Source organism: Triturus cristatus, chromosome 8, assembly GCF_964204655.1.
Source record: "Triturus cristatus chromosome 8, aTriCri1.1, whole genome shotgun sequence".
Lineage (NCBI taxonomy): Eukaryota > Metazoa > Chordata > Amphibia > Caudata > Salamandridae > Triturus > Triturus cristatus.
The window spans coordinates 1,591,523,490-1,591,533,612 of NC_140591.1; positions in this window are offsets into that span (position 1 = coordinate 1,591,523,490).

The window sequence follows — 10,123 nt, forward strand, 5'->3', positions numbered from 1 at the left end:
TACATATTCACCAAAGGATTGTGTGTGTGGGGCTCGGTGTGTGTGTGTGTGTATAGATGCAATAGGTCTCGCCTTTGCGAGAGCTAAAGCTATTGGCATTGTAAATGACTATGCCAATTATTTATCTGTTTTCAAAACCAACCCATAAATAAAAAAGTTTGTCATTTACAATACCAATAGCTCCAACTTATGCAAAAAGCGAGACCATTGCATTGTAAATGCTTGTTTTCTGATGTTAACACTGGTTTCTGGCTATAGTCTGGCTGGGTCCCTGCTAATCAGGGCCCCAGTCTCTCTGTTCTCTCTAAACAACTTGGAGTGCATATTAGATGCACTAGTGATTGGATACTGTGGTACCTTATGAGCCCCTAGTATATGGTACCTTAGGTACAAAGGGCATAGGTACTTCACAGGCCTACCAGGGGCTGAAGCATGTAATATGCCACCCCTGGGAAGCAGACTAAATCTGACACCACAGGCCTGCTACTGCAGCCTGGGTGAGGTAGTGTTAGCACTCCTCACTGAGATATAGGTTCCCTATATCTCACCTTACACACACATATAAACCTATCAGTCACCCCTAAGGCAGGCCCTATCAATCCTGAGGCCAGGTGCTTGGTTTACATGTGAGGGGGTGCCTCGGCCTGACCAGGGTCCCTCTGCAGCCCTCAGAGTCTATTCTCTGTGGCTGTTTGCGGATGCGGTTAAACCATATACTCTTAAGTGCATTATAACTAAGCCTGGGCAAAGCACTACGCTACGCTCGCGTAGTTTGCGAAGTTCGCGCTACTTTGCGCTACGCGAATTGCACGTAGCACAGTGCGAACACGCCTAGCATAGTGTTGCGTAGTGCTGCGGTCATTTTTTGCGTGCTCGCGGTTCTCAACGTGAAGTTGGCGACCGCGAGCAAGCAAAATGACATCCCGGCGAGACTTTTTCCTTGTTCGCGATCAGCAACATCAAGTTGGCGATCGCGAGCATGGAAAATAAACCTCCCGGCGAGATTCCCAACGCGAGGAGGTCAGGTTTCACATTGTGAGTGGTCGCGTATGCTCGCGACCGCTCACGATGAGAAACTACCAGTTCGCGTTGAGAAAGCTGCCGCTCGAGTAAAAATCTACTCGAGCAGCAGAAAACTACAGCTCGCACTGTGCAAGATGCCATTTTCAAAGATTGCACAGTGCCGGTTGCTTGTCCGCACTGTGCAATCATTGAAAACGACATCTGGCACAGTGCGAACAAGGTACTACGCAGTTCGCGAAGTGCTACGCATAGCTCGCGTAGTGCGAAGTGCACTTTGCGTAGCTTTGCGAAGTGCTACTTCGCGAACTACGCCCAGGGTTAATTATAACCTCGTGGTTAATGCTAACTCTGGGATGGCTGCATCAAAACATGTCGTGTTTGGTGTCAAACGCTTTGGAATCATACCCCCACACCAGTAACTGGTGTGGGAGTATGATCCCACCCTTCTAGAGGGATAGACATGTACCTATTGTGGAAACACGGTAGAATCCTGAAAGAGCCCTGGCATCAAAAAATGGATGCCACCAGCACAGACACTGGGCTGCCCTCCTGTTGCTGACCGAAACTCGCAGTGGAGGAGGCCCAACAATAGGCATCCTGTCACAGGGAGGTGTCACCACCTTCCAGACAGGATTTAGTATATTGGGGCTGGGTGGGTGCACTCCTAGAGTGCTTTGAAGTCCTGCACTGGGGGAGCAGTAGGCTCCTCTGTGCATATGCCAACCCAAACTGGTTCAGGGGCTACCTGCCCCTGCTCTGGCGCGAAACTGGACAAAGGGAAGTGGGTGTAATCACCCACTCCCCTGACCCTCCCAGAAGAGTGGTCATGGAGCTAGTCCCTCCCTTTCTTTTAGCATAAGATAGGGAACCCTTGCCATTACAGACTAGATATCCCTGGACGACGCTCTACAAGAAGAATCCTGGACCTTCGATGTTCCACTACCTTTGGAAGACTGAAGAATCTCCCTTGGAGTCAAGGAGTTACTCCCCTGCTTGGCAGGCACCAAAACTTTGAAACTACGGTCACAAACTTTCCCGCTTCTGCCGGAGTCCAAAGTCCCTGCAGCCCCAAAAGTGGATTTCCTGACTTCTCAAAAGCTGAGGCAAGGGGACCCCACGAGTGATGAGGAACAGTAATACCCGGGTACCATGCACTATTGTCAAGTGCAACCCCTTCACGACGTTCTACGAACTTGTGCATTGGACCATGTATGGTCCAAGCCTCCAGCAGGATTTCCACTGAAAATCAGAGGCCTACTTGTACCGAGTGACCGTGGGCTCCTGTGAAGTGAATCCTCCCAAGGCATCTTTGCGATCCCTTGCCAGTTGGCTTGTGGGTCCCCTGAAGACTTTCCTATCAAACCAAAGGGTTCACCTGATTGCCCCGGGCCTGCCCTGACTTACCCTTGCTGGGTGAGTCCCTCAGACCTTGCTGGTCTGCACCGCTGACTTTCTTCACATTCCACAAGACTTGCTGTTGCCAAGGCTTGTTGCCTCCAATCCGGTTGCGGACACCTCAGTAAGCTGTAGATGTTGTGGTACACTCCGAATCCAGCTCCTGGTTGTCGTCGATGCCTCCTGGACCTCGTGGCTGAAGAGTCAAGACACCCGTGATCACCTGAAATCACCCGATGACTGTGTGCATCCATCTTCCTGGGCCGGGGTCACTGGCAAGTGAGTTTGAACACGGTCTCCTCTGCTTTCAGGTCCTCTTTCTTCAGAATCCAGCCTTGGATTCCACCGGACACTTCTCCTGTCTTCACTAGCAGCAAGTCTTCTTTATCTCCCATTGAAAACGGCGCCACGACCCGACACCAAAAGACACCTATGCACCCATCCTCCCTGGGTGAGATAACTCGTGCACTCCGGTGCTCCTGTGTGTGTTGGCCCTCGAACTACTTACCCTGTAAGTGACTTGCTTGTAGACTCTCCCGAAGTACCCTAAAACTTTAAAATTCCAACAGCGACTTGCTCCATTGAAGTCTATTGGGATCCGCGGCTGTGTTCTCACACTGCATGCGTCTCCCGTGGGTCCATTACTTACCTGCCTTGGGTGGATTAGTGAGGCCCCAGCGCTTCTGAAGACCTCAGGCCTTCTCCCTTCTCAAGTCGTTCTTCTTATACCTCTTTTTTAGTATATGGTCTGGTACGCCCCTAGGGCCCCAGCCATATAAGTGCTTAATTTGTTGTGAAACGTTGATTTGTGCATATGTTCCTGACTTCTAATCTCATAAAGAGATTAATAGAGTGTGTCTAGAAATAAATACATATATACTTTATATATATACCTGTGTGGTGTCCTTTCATTTGGTAATTCAAGAGATTATAAGGTAAAACAAGCTACTTTACATTCCTCAGAGACTTAGCCTGAAGGCTGCTCTCCACAGCAACCACTAGGATAGCTTTCTTTAAAAGGTTGTCTTAAACCTATCTACCATAAGAGTCGAATTGTACTGGTGCAAGATGGCCACTATAACTAGTGACCAGCATATACCAGGCCAACTTCTCACACTCGTCTTCTTCTCCTTGCCCTTCCCTGACCCCGAGTTCCCAGGCTGGTCCTCGTGGGGCTTTTGGGGTTTTGGTTGTACTCTGTACTTGCTCCGGCTACCTCCATTGTGCTTCGCAGTTGTTTTGTTTGTGTTTGTGTTTTTTTTCTGCTTTTATAGTGATTTTTCCTGCCTGACGTGTGTGAATTGCAGGCCTGGCGCTGCTTATCACTGTTTTATTTTTGCGGTTGGGCCCTTCGCAACTTTTTTCAAGTTCGGGTTTGAATTTTTATCGCTGTCCAGGTGATTTTATCGCAGACATTGGACGCATTATCGGGAAACTATCGCATGTTACCGTCGTGTTGTGAATAGGACGTTAACACAGAGTTATTTTCCCACGATAGACGGTGATATAAAAGATTGCGTTAACCTATTTTGGCGATGATTATCGCACGTTCTTGAGAATATCCCCCAAGGAGTAGTAAGACCTTAAGGTGTAGTAAGACCTTTTGAAAGTGCAATACAGAAACATTAGAATTCCCAATATCCTCAATGTGAGCATGTAAAATAAAACACAGGATCTAGTAAAAACGCCTGTTAATCATAAAGAAAATCTCAGAGCGTAGTAAAACCCTTGTAAAGCAGAACACAACCATTTGGATCCCCAGTATGCACATGTGAAACAAATCACAGGATGTAGTGAAAACAACTGTAAAGTGATACATAGACACACTGAAGGCTCTCTGTGTATCACCAACATGTTTGATAAGCAAACTCCCAGAAAGAAGACCTAAAAGTGATGGCCACAGCATATAAATTACGCCTCAACGTGAGATTTGCTGATGAGTGAGAGATTTTATAGAGATGAATGGGCCTGTCTGAGATGTCAGAGGAGGTGAGTTTAGTTTATCATCTCTACAAAAACCTCTCCTGGCAAAGCCAATATATCTCGCCATTGGCCCCTATCGACGGTGCGAACACTGTAAGCCCTGCCGTGCAGCATCCCGATGCTGTGCAGCATTGCTTTTTTTTAAAATAGGGAAAAGGATGTACGCAGTTGGCTTTGTAATTTTGCAGGCGCACGTACCAAGCATGCGTGCACCTACAACATGACAAAGGCACTTTTTAATAAAAAGATTTTGCTTTCTGGTTTGAGTTGGATAAGTATACAAAAAGAAAAGAGAAATGTAGCACGGGAGGGGAGAGCAATAGGTAGAGGGGGTTGTAAGGAATCAAAGACAGTGGTTGGGTAAAACAGAATGGGGGCAAGGGTGGGGGAAGGAACATAGAGGTTGGTGGGAGAACATAGAGAAAGTATAATCTGGGGTTCAGATGCTGCACTGGATGTATTTTGCAGTTGTAGGAAGGTTGGCGATTAGTGCTGAGGGGTGAAGACTGCAAGTGAAAGCAAGGGGAGAGTAGTGTGCAGATGCAGGGCTCAATTGGAAAAGGGTGGGGATGAAATTTGGCTTAAGGGCTGCTGTTTTGGAACTAGGGAACCAGGTTGAAGTCCTGGTGTCTGTTCAACACCCTGTGATTCTGGGCAAGTCACTTAGGGGCATACGTACAAAGAAGTGGCGGAGTGAGTCATGGCTTAACGCCTCACTCTGCTGGTTCAGGAACGCAAGGCTGCACCATATTTACAAGAATAAGGTGCAGCCTTGTGTTTCTCCCTGAGCTGGTGATACACTTAGCTGCCTAGCGCCAACACAGGCACCCTTGCACCATAGTGCAAGGGTGTCTGCGTGGAGGGGAAGATTGTTTATGTGTAGCAAGGTGTCCCTTCCTGTACATAAACAATCTTTAAAAGCCGTTTTGTCATTTTTATGTGTGCTGGTTAATGCAGCACACATGGAAGTTACAAAATGGCATTTTTAAAAAAAAGATTGTTTATGAGCAGGAAGGGACACCTTTCTACATATAAACAATTCAAGGCATTTTGCTTTTTCCATGTGTGCTGCATAATGCAGCACACATGGCAAAAAAGCAAAAACGAGGAGAAATTAAGCATTTCTCCTCATTTTGCCAAGTTAAGACCAGGTTTTCCCTGGTTTAAGTTTGGCGCTGCCTCCTATAAACAGGGGCAAAAAGAAGAATCGATGGACAGAATGCAGAACAATGTCATACATTCACCACAGTACAGAGATCTGGGCCTAAATCCATCATTTTTTTGCTCCCCCTGCCATTCCAGTTTGAATCCAGCCATATGCAAATCAGTCTTGAACCTGCGCCCAAAGGTAACAGTCCAGCCCATGATAGCTTGACTCCAGTGGCATGGAGAGCCCCGGACCCTCGTCTGGGCATACCTGTCCCTCTCGGAGTGACAAAAGCAAAAAGAACAATTGATGGACAGAATGCAGAACAATGTCATATATTCACCCCAGTACAGAGATCTGGGCCTAAATCCATTGTTTTTTAGCTCCCCATGTCATTCCAGTTTGAACCCAGCCATGGGGGTGAATGTTTTGATTTGTTCTGCTTTCTGTCCATCAATTGTGTGTTTTTTGCTTTCTTGCCCTTAGTGCGCCGGGTATGTCCAGACATGGGTCCCGGGCTCACTGTGCCACTGGATTCAAGCTATCCTTGCTGATGAGGGGTGAAACCCGAAACTGGTTCTAGGATGCTTGTTTCCAGTCCAAGGAGGACCTGCCGTGACAGTTTAGGCAGGACTGTTCCCATGAGGCACAGGGTCAAGACTAATTTGCATATGGCCAGGTCTAAACTGGGGTGACATGGTGAGCAAAAGAATGTGGGATTTAACCCAGATCTCTTGACTGGGGGTGAATGTTTTGATTTGTTGTGCATTCCGTCCATCAATTAAGTGTTTTTTGCTTCCTATAAACAGGGGACAGCGTCAAAACCAATGGGTGTTGCAGTGGAACGCCCACCGCAACACCCACTGCCCATCCCTTTCAAGCTTAGCATAGCATGAAAGGGGGCATTATTTACAAGGCAGCGTTGAGCCAAGTAATGTGGCTTAACGCTGCCTTGTAAATAAGGCGAAGCCCCTATTGCCACAGGAACGTCGGAAAAAGTGCCATTTCCGTGGCGATGGGGGCTTTTACATTTGCCCCTAAATTTGTAAAGCACTCCTATAGCTTCCGGTCGAGCTCAGGCTGAAAACTGAGAAAAAGAAGTAAACATCATGTGAAAATGACTAAAAGCACAGAATAGTTTAACATACAGATGTAACTTGCTGCAAAACACCGGCTATGCCTACCTAGAAGTTACCTTCAGAAGCGACCGGAACAAGTCGCTCCAGCTCTTCGATAACAATGAAATACAACTATGATCCAATTTTGAGAACACACCGACCCTCAACTCTGAATCACGCACTGCACTCCTGCTGGCAACTATTATAACAGCTGGCGAGGCAACCTGCAGAATGTGTTGATATGTAGCAGATTACTCCTGGTTGGAGTAAATGTGGTCTCTGGCTCTTTGTGCAGTGGATTGTTGTAAATTTAAGGCAGCTGCTCATAGCATGTCTACCTTGGTTGGAGCTGCAGGGGTCCAGGATGTGGAAAGGTGAACTGGAGAAGTAGTCCAAAACCATTCAAACTTTCTGGAGGGAGAACTAGCTTCGGTGGGAGGGGACTCTGAATGCTTACACTCTGGAGTCAGGACTTCACCAGGAAGTGCTGGTCTGTGTTTTGGCTCTGGAGCAAAGGAGGCTTGAGGAGGAGGAGCACCGAAGGGGAGGCTGATGCTAGCGGTGAGAGTGGAAAGCTGCATCTAGTCTCTTCTCTCTACCACCTTTACGTTCAGTGGCAATGGGGTGTGGGCGGGGTCTCGGCATCAGCTCTCCCCAGTGTTAATTAAAATGAAATGTGAAGGCAGTTTGTTTTTAAAAAATGCTGTCAGCGGAGCCCATTTGTTTTAGAGCCTAGACCATTGTGTTTCTACAAAATAAATATACGTGAATACTGAGTGTGATAAACAAAAATGGCGGAGCACATTTGATTCCCTGCCAAGCCAATTAAAGTAAACAGTGTAAACAAAGGAAGCCATCTGCTGAGCACGAGCCAATGCAAACAAAAACACGATAAAGGAACGCAAGCAGTGCGGGCATGGCTCCCTTGTTAATGATCCTGTGCGTCTGAAGCAGAGTAGACTGCTAATAATAAAAAAAAATACAAATGCTGCATACTGTAAATGTCCCACACAAGCAACGATAACAAATATAAACACAACAGTTGAACGAGATAAATATAAATAACCAAGCAAATAAGAAAAAAAGTTTGGCAATGCAATGCTATAACGCCATGTTGAGGAAGTCGACTGTATTTGGCGGGTGCTCCCTGGGAGGGACATTAGTAAAAGAGGCTAGACAAATGCATTACTTACACCAATAAAGAACAAGAATGACCAAATGACAATGAGGCCAGTAAATAGCAAGAAAGGAGGTTAAAAAAATTATTCAAGACCACAGACTGATCACAGCAGGTCTTGAGGAGACAACGCACGCGATGACTAACTCGACCTAAAAAGGAGAATTTTTAAAATGCTAAAAAACTGTAGAATCCAGACACCTGGTGAGTTTTTCTCTCATTCTTTTCTCTCGTGTTTTGATCCAATCTGATGGTATTTGTAACCCACGGACACCTTTCAGCTTACACTTATTTTGGTCTCACAGGTTTTCAGCGACCCATTTTCACAGCAGCTCTGGGTTTAGACCCAGTTCTACATGTGGAATTTTTAATAGGTAGATACTCATAGTAGGCGCACATCGTGACATTCACTCTTCCCATTTGCCCAAGGACTCTCAGAAACAGAGCGTGTTGTTCATGGCGTAGCCTTTTTATTCACGAAACAGGTAATTCACCAGTGACCAACACGAGAGTAACAGTATCCCTTTTGGATATACAATTATCAAAGCATCACTCTTTAGTGGTATTAACTTGACGAAGGCTGCCGGGCAATTAGGCACAACATTACACTTGAACTTGAGCTTGGCCGTACACTTTAGTGGCCTTGGCCTGTCAAAGGCGGTAAAGAAGATATGCACCAGATTACATTTGAACTCTTGAACTTGGCCATACACTTGAACTTGGCCATCTCGGCCCACCAAGCCCCCACTCTGCTGTGCACATTGTGCCAGGAGGCCCCAACGCGCTACAGCGAACATTTGCACTACTTGTAAACCAGGGCCCCTCATGGCACACTGGCATGCCCACCGGGGTACCTGCACTCAGGCAGCCTCCCCAGGGTTCACCTCAGTCCATAGGTTGTGGGTTAGGGCAGAAGAGTCAGGGACCACCAGCAGTCCAATCCCCCCTTCCGCCTACCCTCTGCACATGTGGCTCCTACCCCTTTCTGGGGGCCATCCAGTTGTTTAACCGCCATTGTTGCGCTTGCTTGTTGTTAACTGTCACAGTTCCGCTGTTGTGTTCAAAATAATTATTCCAAGGGCCACACTTACCATTGACCCGCAATATCCATTAAATAAGGAGCAGTTGGCAACGTGGAAGGTTCAAACGTTTATTGTCATCATAGATCTCTATATAGAGGAGCCTCGTCGATCTTCACCCATCAGGTGCGCCGAGGAAGACTGTTGGCTCCTTGACAGTAACACACTTTTATACATTTCTCAGCACAGCATACAAAACCTTATATGTGGAAAAGTACCAGTTAGTCCTGGCGCCCCTAATGAGCTCATGCCTATTTCTAGTTTCGGTTACACATACAAAGGGTTACTATCTTTACAGAGAAGGTCGGAAGGGTGACTCCCTCCTCGTCCCAGGTCTGGAGGAATTCGCTTGATACTCCCTTTTAGCAGATGTGACCTTGCTTCTCAGCAACTCTGTCTGTCTCCTAATTATTACCGTGAAAAGGGAAGGCAGATGGTGTGTAAGAGGACCACGTGACTCCTAAGAGCAAGAGCCGCAATCCAAGATGGAGGCAGTTCGGTTCTCGGCCCTTTTGTCATGCTAAACGTAACGGGGATTTCGATCCTTCCAATGCACCGTGGCTAAGCATACCATCATTAGATATACTGCGCTAATCATACCATAATGACCTGAATACCTCAGAACGGCCCTTTTAGTGCAGTATAACTAATGACAAAGTCAGTCTTCGAAAATACCCTCATCAATCTGCATTAAATCATGCGTCTCCTTCTGAGTCCGCTGAGCATCGATCCGGGTTTGGTTGGACGGGGGCTTAGGGATGGATCGGCGAACCTGAGTAGCACAATATGCACAACAGGCCGGCCCGCATTGTAGACAAATGCAACAGGTGAAGAGGAATCCTACCACCCCCAAGAGAATCATAAATAACTTCCAGCCCCAGGCGGTCACCAAATCCCAGAACCACCCGGACAAGGACCAAGTACCAGTGTCAGTGTGAATTTCAGAGGCTAGTCGATGCAGTTTCTGGATAGCTAGATGGACGGAAGGGGCGGAGTCAGGTATATATACACAACAGGAACTGCCGATGACCCTACAGGCTCCACCACGGTCTGCTAAGATGACGTCTAAAACAAGACGATTCTGAAGGATCACGAGCCGGGTCGCCTGGAGCTCTACTGTGATATTAGTTAATATCCCTGCAGTAGTGTTAACCACCCCTTCCACCACTCTGGATAACCTCCTAACTTCCTTACTATTGAG